We start from the raw sequence: 13957 nt of genomic DNA on the forward strand, positions 1-13957 counted from the left end.
AAAAAAAAAAAAAAATCAAAATACCAGGAACAGGTGATGTTCAGAATATTTATCTGGCAACTATGAACAGGTAGTTTATTCTGTTTCTGTTACTTTCAACACCAGACAACCTGATCAAATCTACTGTCCCACCACCAGAAAGTCACTTCACCTTGCCAGTCCCACAAGAGAAGTACCCCCAGTAACCAGCGAGAAGAACCAGGAATCTCTCTTTGATGAGTCTATGCCAAACTTATGACTAAAATTCTCAAGCAAACTTAGAGGCTGCCCAACTGTTCAGACTTCACATATGTCTCCAGTATTGAGAGCACTCTCCCTCCAGGGACTTCAACTTCCGGCTTGGAGAGTCCAGCTGTGTCTAAACACGGAACACTACTTTGTAGAGTCAGCTATTTCTGATCCTCTTATCCACCCACAAGAGACACATGCTCTGAGTTGGCTAAACTGGACCCATCTTCCAGAATTTCCATCACCAGGATTCGAGCCCAGTTGTGATCACCTTCTCTTCTCCTTACTACAGAAAGAAATTCAACTTTCAGTTTCTTAGGGGGAAAAAAACAATCTAGAAGAATCTTCTGAAAACTCTTCATGGGTGATTCCTGGTAGGTGATAGAACAAAGGAGTTTCCCTGGAGCAGAAGTTATTTTTAAAATAAAAATACATAAGGACATATATACAGAAAAATAGTTGCTAATGATTATGTTAAAACCATTACAGCATGTTGTCAGTTAACCACTGACTTAGGATTTCACACAAATAACATTGCCCTAACAACAAAAACAAAAGCAGCGAAGACAGAAAAGTGCGTGGGACATAATGCCAGTGACATTTCATCTCTCGGAGGAGTGCTCACATCTCACTTGTAGCTGTGCTCCCTGGAACCAGGGACCAGAGACCTTGGATAGGACCGGGACTTCCAGGTCTGAGTCACTGGGCTGTAGCTTCCCAGACACTTCGGCTGTCTGAGCCTCAGTTTTCCTCATTTTCTAAAAATACTCCTGCTAACTCATTTCCGTAGTTGGTAGAGCATCCTACCCAGCCAACACCATGGAATGAGCTCTGAAAACATCATTGGCACTGTATGAGATTATTAATAAAGTTCACTTATTAAAAATATGTGGGCATATGTGGCATCCTGCCAGACCTCAAGAAAACAACTGTGTACACAAGCAGACAAAGGGTACTCCCTCGACTCTGAGATACTCCCTTGGTTCTGAGATGTTCCCTTGACTCTGAGATGCTCCCTTGACTCTGAGGTGCTCCCTCAACTCGGGCCAGTGACCTTTTCTCATACATGTATTTTAACCTAAAATGCTGAGAGACAGGAAATCCTTACATTCTCACTTCACAAAAATGTAACCATGCTATTTTCCACTCTTCTCTTCTATTTATTCTCTTTTAACTTCATTCACCAATTCTCTTCCCTCTCCTCTTTGTTCTGAATGACCATCTTATTCTGCTTGCTCCGGTATTTATTCGTTTGTTTTAGCGTATTGTTAGTGTATACAAATATGAGTTGCTTTGCTTCTGAGAGTTTTCACTCTGTCCCTAAGACCTAGATACATTGCCTTTGATGATCTGGCCTGGCTCCTCACTAGCATCCATCATGGTGACCACGAAATTCTTTGTCTAGATGTCCAGATGTACGCTGGTTTCTCCTTGCGCTGCTTAGCTCCACAGAGGAAAACCTCTGGCCTATGGACATGTCTGTGGGAGGCTGTCTTAACTGTTAATTGATCCACGGCCCATTATGGGTGACACCATTCCCCATTCAAGGCTGTACTCTGGACAATTTTTTAAGTAGAAAAAGGTAACTGAGCGAGCAAGCAAGAAAGGATCCATTTATTCTCTCTCTGCTCTGGACTGTAGATGTGATGTTTTAAGTTCTGGCCTAGACCTCCTCACAATAATGGATTGTAACCTGGAATTGTAAACTGATTAAATCCATGACTCGCCTAACTTGCTTTTTGACGATGGATTTTATCACAGCAACTAAATTAAAGTAGAAAATCCCTATATGTTTGTATAAACAATTTTTGCCTTAGACTCTAATTTATGAGAGTTTAGCATTGTAGATATAGCCATTCTGATTTTTACTTTTAGTGTAAAACGTATTAAATCAAATGAAGACGTTGGACATTTTATTATAAAATGGGCTTTGTGCTAGGTGATTTTATCTAACAGTACACTAATGAGAGGTTCTGAGAACACTTAGGGTGGCTAGGCTAAGCCACAGTGGTTATGTAGGTCAAGGGATTAAAGGTATTTCCAACACACTATATTTTGAATTTAGCATGAGTTCACCGGGCAAAAACAACCTCATCGTAGTTAAGGAATTGCCTGTGTTCAGAGCATAATAGTCCTGGATCACCCTGATTTTATTTAATGCTGCATGCCTTTCTAATGGATATAAAGATTGATACAGTACATAAGAAGGGATATTTCATTTTCTAAACTTAATCTGGTTACTGTTGGCACCTTTTCATGTTGGGAATTGGTTCTAACGCTTTGTCCTAATTCAACTCCCAAAGCCATGCTTCCAGACCTAAGGGTCTCTGCACCCAACTTGCTTCGATTGGTAATAAAGAATTGCCATAGAGCCAATGGTTGGACAAGAAGACAGAAGCAAGACTTTTAGATTGTATGGGCAAGGGACTGGGGGACACACAGAGAATTACCATGATGGGGAAGCAGAAAGATGAAACTTAAAGGCCCACCAGCATGGAAGAATCCAGGAAAATGGCCCTAAGGATCACTTCCGCAGTTAGGTCTGGGGTAGTAGAGATGAAAAATCGATTTTAAAAGATGTTAACTCAGGATTACTGCAGTGGAGTGTTAGCTAGCCATGGGGAGGTTTAGAAGTGCCCAACCATTGAGCTAGTCAAGTCATATCAAAATTAGCTGGCATGTGTGTGTGTTTCATTTGTGAATCCAGAGAACTCTTGGGTGGGTGCAGTGTGCCCACGATCCACCAGGAGCCAAAGTAATTTAACTGATTCACTGCTACACCTTCATATGTTTATTACTTGAGGTAGTGAGAGTCTTCTAAATATTGTCCCATCAGGTCTTTTCCCATTGTATGGGAATTGCCATTTTTCCCCATGTTGTCTGGAGGGTTTTCTTGAATACCCTAGCCTAGATGTTAGGATTTCTCTCACTTTGTCCTCTAGCCTAGCTCTCCCACTCTGCCTTCTATTCTGGCTCTATCCATAATAACTAAACCAGACATCTTGCCCCTGCTTTGTGTTTGGCACTGCTCTTAGGGCCCTGCCTAGCAGTCTTACCACCCTCTATATTACAGCGACCTCCATCATGGTAAGTATTCTACTCCAGTAAGAAAAACTATGTAATTCCAACTCTCCTAATGTCCTATATGTGAATTCAAAGCTCCTCATGGGCCCAATCTCAGTTCTGCCTTGCACAAGTGGCTCACTCTTTGAAGATACTCTTGTCCCTCTGCCATCAGTGGTAATTGGGAGAGCTGTCTCCTGTTGGTTTTATATTTGAAATTTTGGAATGTTTTATTTGTTTGCTTTTTCACTCAATATACCACCAATATTTGCACGTTTCAAAAAGTATGGCTTGTATGGTGCAAGACCAGAATTTTTGGGTGGCACACAATGTTGCAATGATTACAGTCATAATCACAGAATGATATATAGCTAAGCAAAAAACACTTATCCCTGTTTTATAGGTCAGGGAGCCAAGCCTTTGACAATGTGGAAGTGTTTAGCATGTGTTAAAAGTAGGACATTATACCCATTAGTAATTCTTATCTCTCAACAATGAAAATTATCTTTGCATCAGATGAAGACCATTACAGGAAGACACAACCAATCAAAAGTAGAGTTGTGGAGCCTAGTCCCAGAGGAAACAACTACAAAACACTCCTGCACCTAAAACTCAGGGGACATTTCAGAAGGGGGGTGTGGTGGAAGGATTTTTAAGAACCAGAGGGAGTCTGCTGTGAGATTGTGTCTCCCAGGAATGTCAAAAATTACACCCATAAGATGTCACCAATACAACTGCCTACACATAAACTCTACAAGGACAATAGCAATAGACATGCTAAAGTAGAGGAGGAAGTGCCTATGAGGCTCCAACCCTACACAAAGAACTACAGGCCACTGAGGGATGCCGAGAGTGGGAGAAATAGTCTTACTCAGGGAAGAGCACACCACCTGGTTATCCAATACCGAATGGTCAGCCCTGAAAGCACAGACATACACATAATGTTATACAGGCTGAGCAGGGTGTGTTTATGTATATAAGACATGCATGGATGTATATCACCTCTCCTCTCCACCCTCTGACCTATCCTCTCTCTTTCCCCAGCATGAGATAGGTTAACCTAGCCTGGCCTTGGACTCTTCGATTCTCTTGCCTCCTCTTCCTCCTCCTCCTCCTCCTCCTCCCCTTCCTCCTCCTCCTGAATATGGGGGACTATGTACATGCACTTAGTCTCCTTTTCATTTCTCCTTTCCAACCTCTTAGTAGTCTTTTGTTCCTCCATTTTCTCCCTTTATAATCCACAGTCACCTACTTTAGTTAGAGTCTAATGCAATTCAAACTAGAGACTCTCTTCTTCGTAAACAGTAATTGGGACAAAATCTGTCCTGCTTGCTATGTTTCTGGTTTTGTTTTTTTCACTTTTTTTATTTTGAGATTATGATATAATTACATCACTTCTTCCCTTTCATTCAAAACTCTCCCTTATTCTCCTCTGTTCTCTCTTTCAAATTCATGGTCTCTTTTTTCATTAATTGTTGTTACACACACACACACACACACTTTACAGCATTGCTCACTCTTGAGCAAAACCTACACCTGGGACCTGTGGTCACCCTAAGGGGCAAGCTAGTTCAGGAAGAAGCCAGCTAACCTGTGGTGAGGTCTTTCAACAGAGCATTGGCAAGTCCTTTGGGCCATGTGGATTTGGCCATCGTTAGGTAATTGACGCCGAACAACACAATCAACAAGAGCCAAGCCTAGAGTTAAACACGTATTTGTTTCACCACAAAGCCTAAATTCAGCCCATGCTTTTGGGGTTTGCAATTTGCTGTGTGTCGATTTGAAATGAGCCCTATAGGAGACCTGTGAGTGGAAAAGCTCCTCCCGCTGAGCCTACCCACCCATCCCCAACATCAAGGTTCCCATCAAACCCTGGGAATAATAAGAACTCCCTCTAGAAACATCGATAGAAATTTGCCGCAACTTGGGCAATTAACTGTTAATTGAGGGCATAAGAATATGCAAAGACTATTTGCTTCTTAATGGGGCTGTAACTTGGCAGGAAGTCTAAACATTTTTTCTCCAACATGGAAACTCCCAGAAGTTTCTAGAAGCCTTCTATATCATCCCCACCACTCTGAGATACATAGAACTCGCTAAGTAAGTTCTAGAGATGAGAAGCTAGCCAGGAGGCTCTATGCTGCAAGCCACAGCCTTTAGCAGAAAGAGACATTAACACTCTGTTCTGTGGCAGAACACGGGTTGTAAGAGGACGTTCCCCTCAGAGGCTAATTGAGATAATTATAGTTTGCCTCCCAAGGACTCTCCCTGAGGATCTGGCTGCCTTCGGTTGTCTCATTACTGCTATTCTTCTAAATTACTGGGCAGGGCAGGATCGCATGGCACAGTGTGCTTCGGGGAATGCAAGGGAAGGATGGTAGACTCTCCATCCACAGAAAAGATTACTGTACAGGGCAGGCTGCACCTATGCTTGGCTGAACTGATCGGAAATTCAAGCAAGTGTCTTAATTGCTTTGTGCTGAGGGTCAGCTTTTCCAAAATCCAGATGTACTATGCCATTCTTAAGATGCCAAATTCTGCTTCAAAACAGATGGGGTTCTAGACTAGTGGCTCTCCTGAGTCAGCACCTTCAAGGGGTCAGTGATATCACCAGTGGGTCTAAGTCCTGATCCCATCATTCTGAGATGATGTGTGATACAGGTTAACTTCTTTTCTTTAGGTTCTTGGGGCTGGATTCTATAACATAGGATAACAGAAATGCCTGTCACATGTAGTCATGGGGACCAGTTGAATTCACACATGTGCCTGCACAGAACACAGGCTGGCCCTGTGGTCTGCTCTGCAGTATTGGCTCCTACCAGTGCATTCGGGGTCAGGCTGCAAGTCTTTCTGAGCTGGGCTCTGGCCAATGGCAAACAGTCTCAATAACCCCCTCTTACAGTTTGATTTCCCACAGTTTTAGCTATGCTCAGTCAACTGTGGTCTGAATACATTAAGTGGAAAATTCCAGAAATTAATAATTTATAGGTTTTAAATTGCATGCCATTCTGAGTGCCAGGGTGAGATCTCACGACATCCAGCTGTGTCTCATCTGGAATGCGAATGAGCCCATTTTCCAGCATATCCTGGCAGTATCTGCTACTCACCCATCAGAGGCTCAGTCATCTCATTTATCAGATCAGCTGCAGAAGTACCAGTGTGTCTATGCAAGGTTCGGTATGAGCTACAATTTGAGGCATCTATTGTATATAGGGATGCTAACATATGAGTTGAATCTCCCTAATCCAAAAAAACATGTAATGCAAAATATCCCAAACTCCAAAATGTTTTGATTGCAAACATAATATCACTGGTGGAAAGTGCTGCAATCAACCTTACATGGCAGGTCACACAGTCCAAATACAGTCACACTAAGAAATAATTTATTATGTTAAGCTACAGGTACAAGGTATTCATGACCAGTGATTCAACCTGATGCTTAGCTCTGTGTCACAATCGCAAAGTATCTTATTATGCAAATGTAAATATTCAGAATCTGAAAAGGAATTGAAATGAGAAGCATGCCTGGCCCTAAGCATTTGGGAGAAGAGACACTTAGCCCACATTACAAATGATGGCAGCAGTTAGCACATAGAAAGATTACAGCCAACAGTAAAGTACAAAACAGAGAATGGAGAAGATAATGGATTACAGAGGATCTAACTTGGATCTGTCACACATCAGCTGGGGGATCTTGCCTCACATAGCTCCCCTTTGTTTGCTACCATTTCCCATATGAAAACAGTAACATCAGGATATACTATTTCTTAATCCTCATTCTTCTGTCTTATGGCATCAAACCAGTGCCTGGGCCAGACAGATCTGTCTTGAAAAGTCAGCTCTTACAGTCTTTACATGTGTGTCACTTACATGAATATTGAAAAGAAACTGTCTTGAATAAAGACAAAATGGCAAAGTCTAGAAAAGAGACCCCCAGGAACTCCCTTTTCTGATGCCTGAGAGTATTTCTGAGGTTGGAACTGGGGAGAGGATGGCAGTGAATTCCTCAGGCTAATAAAACATAAAGATAGAAGAGGCATTTTCCAGGAGACATTTCCATCATGTGAGATTGCAAGGTGTTCAGGATCACCGGTTCTTCCGTATTCTGTCAGAAGCTGCAAGTGGCTGCAAAATCCTGTCCTTTGTTATCTTTGAAAAAGAATGAATGGTTGAAAGCCACTCATGGGTACTCAGCTCCAGAGAACTCAGTGGTAAAGGACTCTGGTCCTTTACAACAATAATGACATCATTAGACTCTATGCAGCTCTCCCTCAGCAGCCTAGAAGAAAGAATCAAAGTGGAGAAGACCAATGTCAAAGCCAAGACTGACTCAGGGAGTCAGCTCCCAAGCCACCTGGGATACAGGCAGCTTGAGCTCAAGGGCAAGTTCAAGACTGTTCAGACTCCAGATAAATCTGCATTCTACTTTCCAGTTTAGAGAGAGAGAGAGAGAGAGAGAGAGAGAGAGAGAGAGAGAGAGAGAGCACTCTACTCACTCTAATCACCTTATCACCTTACAGAGAGGTAAGTCTTTTTTTGGATGGGCATGGCAAGTTCTGAGCCTCTACTGTCTACAAGGTATAGATCTTTGGGTCTGAGCCATCAAAACCTGCAACAATACTGGTAGAAACTACAAATAACTTGCCCTAAATCCCTGTGAGGGTTTAAATGAGAATGGCTCCTATCAGGTCATATGTTTGAATGCTTGGTCCCCAGTTAGTGAAACTGCTTGAGAAGGTTGAGGACGTGTGGCTTTTTTAGAGTAGGTGTGACCTTGTTTGAGGAGGTGTGTAAGAGAAAGAGCCTTTATTGGACTAAAGGCGGGGGATGTTGAGGTACGCTGTATGAATTGTGTCTCTGTCCTTCTTCACCTACCTAAGGCATTCTTTGATTAGCTTTAATAACAAATCTGACGGCCAATTATCTGGGAGGGAAGTGGAAAGTGGGAGAGAGAAAGGAACTCTGGGGAGGAAAAGGAGAAAGGTTTTTCACCAGGAGCCATGAGAGGAGACAGGCCTGATCACAGGCCTGGGAGGTATAGCTTAGCCATGTGTCTGGATGGGCCTAGGCAGTTACGTTAACTTAGATGAGCTGCTTAGGAGTCTGCCCAGCTAAGGTCTAAGGCTTTGAAATATTGAAAGGTCTCTGGGTGTGGTTATTTAGGGCAGATCTGGTTAAGGAGTAATTGCCACCTTACTAGTATCCAGCACTTATTAATACAAACATCATGTGGATAATTTTCATCTACAGAGGTATGTCACTGGGGGATGAGTTTTGGGATTTCAAATGCCCACCCTAGACCCAATGTCTCTGTCTCTGTCTCTCTGTGTCTACTGCCTGTGGATCAGAATGTAAAGCTCTAAGATACTGCTATAATGCCATGCCTGTCTGCTCCTCCACCCCCTCCCCAAACCCACCCCCATCCTCACCTCCACCCCTACAAAACTGTAAGCAAGCCCTCAATTAAACCCTTTCCTTTATAGGAGTTGTGTTAGTTATGGTGTCTTTTCACAGAGAGAGAACAGTAACTTAGACAATCACCCATGGCAGGGATGGGACTTTCCAAGTTGGTACAGCTCAACTAGTTCTACCCTGCTTACCCAAGATATAAGATACAATTTGATAAACGCATGAAACTCAAGAAGAATGAAGACCAAAGTGTGGACACTGTGCACCTTCTTAGAATTGGGAACAAAACACCCAGGGAAGGAGTTACATTTTGGGTTTTTTTTTCCCCCTACATTTTACTCCTACCTCTTCCTCAAACTCCTCCCCACCCTAACATACAACAGCGCCCTCTCACCGGGGATAGTCCAGCTGCCTCCAATTAGCTGTCTGTTCTATTCATTCCTCTGTGATTCCAATTCTCCCTGATCCAACAGAGAGTGAGGTCGCTGGACTACAGCTCTGCCCCTGTCATTCCCCTGAAGTTCTTCTGCAGCTCAGAGCTGGGTCACAAATGGCTTGGATAATGACCTCTTGGGTCTCATCACCAGATACTCTCCCATTTGGTTCCTGATTCAAATAGAATGGGTTTTTTGCAGGGCCTTTAATGACTACAAGCCTTCCTTGTCTCCAGTGTTTGCAGATTGTTCACTCGCTCCTTCTAGAGCCATCTAGTTAGCCTCCTGGGAATGTCTAGCCATCTCTCCAGTTTCCATGTACAGGTATTCCTTGGAGAATTCCCTGCCCTGCCATCCCATCTTTGCTCAATTCTTGGAATAGTAATGTTCTCTCGGCATCTTCTTTCATTGTCTATGGCACTAATGATAGCTTCAAATGCTACATCTGGCTCATTTTTAAGTCTCCACCAGTGGACATGAAGCTACTAGAATGTTAACTCCTCCCCTTTATTGCCTCTGTGTAGTGCACAGCTAGACACATGCAAGGTAAGGACCAGTGAATGTGTGATCCTGTGTGAATCAAAACTGTATTTTGATTTTAAATTGTCTCTAAAGCCTGCCTGTAAACATTTTTATCTTATCTAAATAGCTTCCAGGTATGGGAGTGTTTGCCATTGATCTAAGGCTGTCAGTTATAGCAGTATGTTATATCAACAGAGGAGATTTCAAAAAATTCTCCCAACAGCTTGGTCTAAATGAGACCTGGCCTTTGTAAATACTTTCCCTCACTAATTCTACTGTATGTCTAGGGTGATGTAAAAGTGTAGCCTAGGTCTATTTGGAATTCTGCACTCAGGAAACAAAGCCCTTCTGTCCAAGAAGCCCATTTTCTTTGGAAGAAAAATCCAGCTTCCATGTGATAGAGGGCAAGAAAACTTGAATCCATATTCAAACATGGGACAAACAAGATGTAGCCTCCTTGTTGAGGTCCTCACCAACAGAGAAAGTAGAAAGCCTAGATCTGGAAACAGGTTGACCATGGAGCAGGTGGGGCTCAGGGACCTTGGAAGCCTACTGCATATAGTTGTACAGAATACGTCTGAAACAGTAAGTCCCGGTACCAGATTCGATTGTTCATAAGTGCTGGGGTTCTGAAGATCTACCTGGTGCACCCTGTTTTGGCTCAGGCACAAGATGTATCTGACAGGTCAGCCTGAAATTTTTCAGGGTCTTAGGACTGCTGAATCTGAGACTAGTGAAGACCAGAGAAATTCCTAAATTTCAAGGTTCATCTATATGTTGTTGTTGTTGTTGTTGTTGTTGTTGTTGTTGTTACTATTGTTGTTTAAAGCGGGATATCATATAATCCAGATAGGATATCATGTAGCTTAGGCTAGTTGGGGACTTGCTACATAGCAAGTTCAAGGTGTATGTCACATCTGGTTTTATGTGGCACTGGATTAAAACCCAGGACTCTGTGTTTATTAATCCACTCCTCCACCTGAGCAACATCCTCAGGCTCCCATTTTGAATTGGATGCTCAGAGAGAAAACTCTTAGTTTATAAAAAAATCTACATATACACAAAGTACTATTGATGAGACTAGCCTCCTCTATCTGCCGCCATCCTGACATCGTGTACCACTCTGAATTATAAGTTTGTATTTTTCTTTGAGATTTCATCTTATACCAGACAGAATGGCCACAGTCAATAAGGCAAATGACACCTCATGCTGCTGAGAATGTTGAGTAAGGGAGGTGGGGAGTCTTGTACAGGCACTATGGAAAACAGTTCTCAGGAAGCTGGGGAGAGATCTGGCTCAAGATCCAGCCATACTACTCTTGGGCATCTACCCAAAGGACCTACATCCAACTGTAGAGACACTTGCTCAACCATATCCATTGCTGCTTGTTTGCCTTATTTAATTAGTTAGTTATTTTTAGTGATGAAATTTTTATTGACTATTTTATTTATTTACATTTCAAAAGTTATTCCCCTTCCCAGTTAAACCCCCTACCACCTCCCCTGTTCCCCCTGCTTCTATGAGGGTTTTCCACCTACCCACCTCAGCGCTGGGTCATCGAGCCTCCACAGGACCAATGGGCTCCCCTTTCATTGATGCTAGATAAGGCCATCCTCTGCTACATATGCAGCTAGAGCCATTGGTCCTCTCATGTGTACTTTTTGGTTGGTGGTTTAGTCCCTGGAGCTTTGGTGGCCTGGTTGGTTGATATTGTTGTTCTTCCTATGAAGTTGCAAACCCCTTCAGATCCTTCAGTCCTTCCTCTAACTCTTCCATTGGGGTCCCCATGCTTAGTACAATGTTTGGCTATGTGCATTCGCATCTGTATTGGTCATGCTCTGTCACAGCCTCTCAGGGGACAACTATACCAGGCTCCTGTCAGCAAGCACTTCTTGACATCAACAATAGTGTCTGGGTTTGGTGTCTGCATGTGGGATGGACCCCTAGGTGGGGCAGTCTCTGGATCCACTTTCTTCAGTCTCTGGCTCACTCTTTGTCCCAATATTTCCTTTTGACAGGAGCAATTCTGGATTAATATTTCTGAGCTGGTTAGAAACAGCCTAGATGTCCATCAACAGCTGAATGGATAATGAAAATGTGGTCCATTTACACAATGGAACATTAGTCACCTGTTTTTAAAGCATTAGTAAATTCACAGATGAATAAATGGCTCTAGAGTGAAAAAAAATCATCCGCAGTGAGGGAACCTAGACCCAGAAAGATATTATCTTATATGTGTATGTTAGCTGTTAAGCTAAAGAAGCAGGTTATAATCTGTATAACCATAGAGGTTGTGTATAGAGTATGGAACTAGGAGGGAGGGAAGGTTCTCTCAAGGAAGGGGAAATAAATCTATAGTTAAAATGAAACGGGGAGACAGGAATGGAAGGACTAAATGGGGAGGAGGAGTAAAGAAAGAGTAAGGAAGGGAATGCAGGGGCAGAGAGCTGACACTAAGGGCCATTTGAAGGGTTGTACAGAAATCAAATAATGGGGGAGACAATGCCCTTGCTGGGCATCTTTCACCATCAAGTGAAATATCCAGTGCGAGGAATAAGTTGCTTCTATTGTTGTTGGCCAGAGGAAAACCCCAAATAACTCAGATTCTTGCCAAAGCTATCGCTCTCCACAAACTAATGATAAAGCCCTGTTGCTGCAGACAACACTTACATATCCCATTGGATACAGAGAAGACAAACTGGTACTTAGCTAGAGCCTTCAGCCCTACTGACTAGTGTGCAGGCACGCTGCTCACTATTAGAGAAAAAAGACAAAGACCAACCCAGCTACAAACTCTGCAATCTACAATATGGCTTGTCCATGTGATGTGCTGGTACAATACTGGCACAAATGGTGTGGGGGTAACCAACTGCTCTCTGATCAGACTGAAGGCCCGCTCACATGAGATGGAACCCATGCCTGACACTGCTCAAATGGATAAGAAGCTGAGACTGGCCGGGTGGTGGTGGCACATGCCTTTAATCCCAGCACTTGGGAGGCAGAGGCAGGCAGATTTCTGAGTTCGAGGCCAGTCTGGTCTATAAAGTGAGTTCTAGATTCTCAAAAAACAAACAAACAAACAAACAAAAAAACAACCCGAGACTGCATAGCCATGGACCAATGGGAAAACCAAAAACTACGGTTTGGCTAAAAGAATTTAGCAATAAAATGACTCCTAATGACATTCTGCTATACTTGTAGAGCAGTGTCTCACTTATCCATCATCAGGGAAGCTTCCTCCGGCAGTAGATGATAACTAGTACAGAGACCTACAGCTAGAGAATGTGCAAAGAGTGAGAGACTTTGAAACACTCAGTCCTAAGTGGGATGTTTTCATCAAACCCTTCCCTGTAGTGCTTTGGGAGCTATGTGGAAGAGGAGGCAGGAACATTGTAAGAGCCAGAGAGGATGGGAGAAATCAGAGAAACAGTGTCTTCCAAGCACAGCAGGACTGATGTACACATGAATTGACAAAGACTGTGGCAGCAACACACAGGGCCTGCACAGGTTCAGGCCAGATGGGGTCCCAGTGCTAAGAGGGAAAAGTGGACATGATCTCTCATCCATTACCAACAAACTATCCCCAACTGACAACTCCCTGCAAAGGAAAAATTAATATCCTCTAGTGGAGTTGCACTGGGTATACTAATTACACTTAAGGTCCATGTCCAGGGCCAACAAAAAACTAACTCAGTAGTTGTTTTTGTAAACTTTGTGTCTCAAATTGCTTTGTTTGGGTCATTTTTTTTAATCTTACTGGTCTTTTGCTTGTGTGTTATAGTTTCTGATTTTGTGTTTTATGGTGTGTGTGTGTGTGTGTGTGTGTGTGTGTGTGTGTGTGTAAGTTTCCTACCAGAAAGTCTTAAGTAGCAATCATCTTCAGACAGTTCAGCACAACAACATTTGATTGGCAAGCCTCTCTTCAAGTCACAGCCATGTTTCCGGGCTCGGCCATCATTCTTGACCTTGTGATAAGCTTTGTGAATTTTAGCAGGTTAGAGGGACATGTTGCAATTCAGCTGGCCCTGAATCTTGATAGAAGGATGACAGCTCTGTAAGAGAGGAAGGAGCAGAGAGTAGCGTATGTCAGGCTGGAGAAGAAACATCTGGGAAACACACTTGGAGCCACCAGCATGTTCCCTGCTGGGCCTAGCTTCCTCTTCTATGGGATGAAGGGAATACATGAACATTATTCTCTTTGACTTCAGGTAACTGGAGGAGACATTTCTATACAGCCTATTGAGCAAGTCTCCCTTTCTCTGTTGTAATTCTTCTCCCAACCCCATTATAGGCTGACTTT

General features: G+C 43.0%; 1 long non-coding RNA gene across 1 annotated transcript in view; it reads right to left on the reverse strand.

Moving 5' to 3' along the window:
* The window catches only part of LOC115031542, a 129197-nt gene extending 115499 nt beyond the window's left edge, over positions 1–13698 (reverse strand). The window contains exon 1 of the long non-coding RNA XR_003837200.1: positions 13511–13698. This is a non-coding gene — a long non-coding RNA (uncharacterized LOC115031542). The remainder of the gene's footprint in view (positions 1–13510) is intronic.
* Positions 13699–13957: the final 259 nt, after the last annotated feature.

The sequence above is a fragment of the Mus caroli genome, chromosome 7 (genome assembly GCF_900094665.2).
Source record: "Mus caroli chromosome 7, CAROLI_EIJ_v1.1, whole genome shotgun sequence".
Classification (NCBI taxonomy): Eukaryota; Metazoa; Chordata; class Mammalia; order Rodentia; family Muridae; genus Mus; species Mus caroli.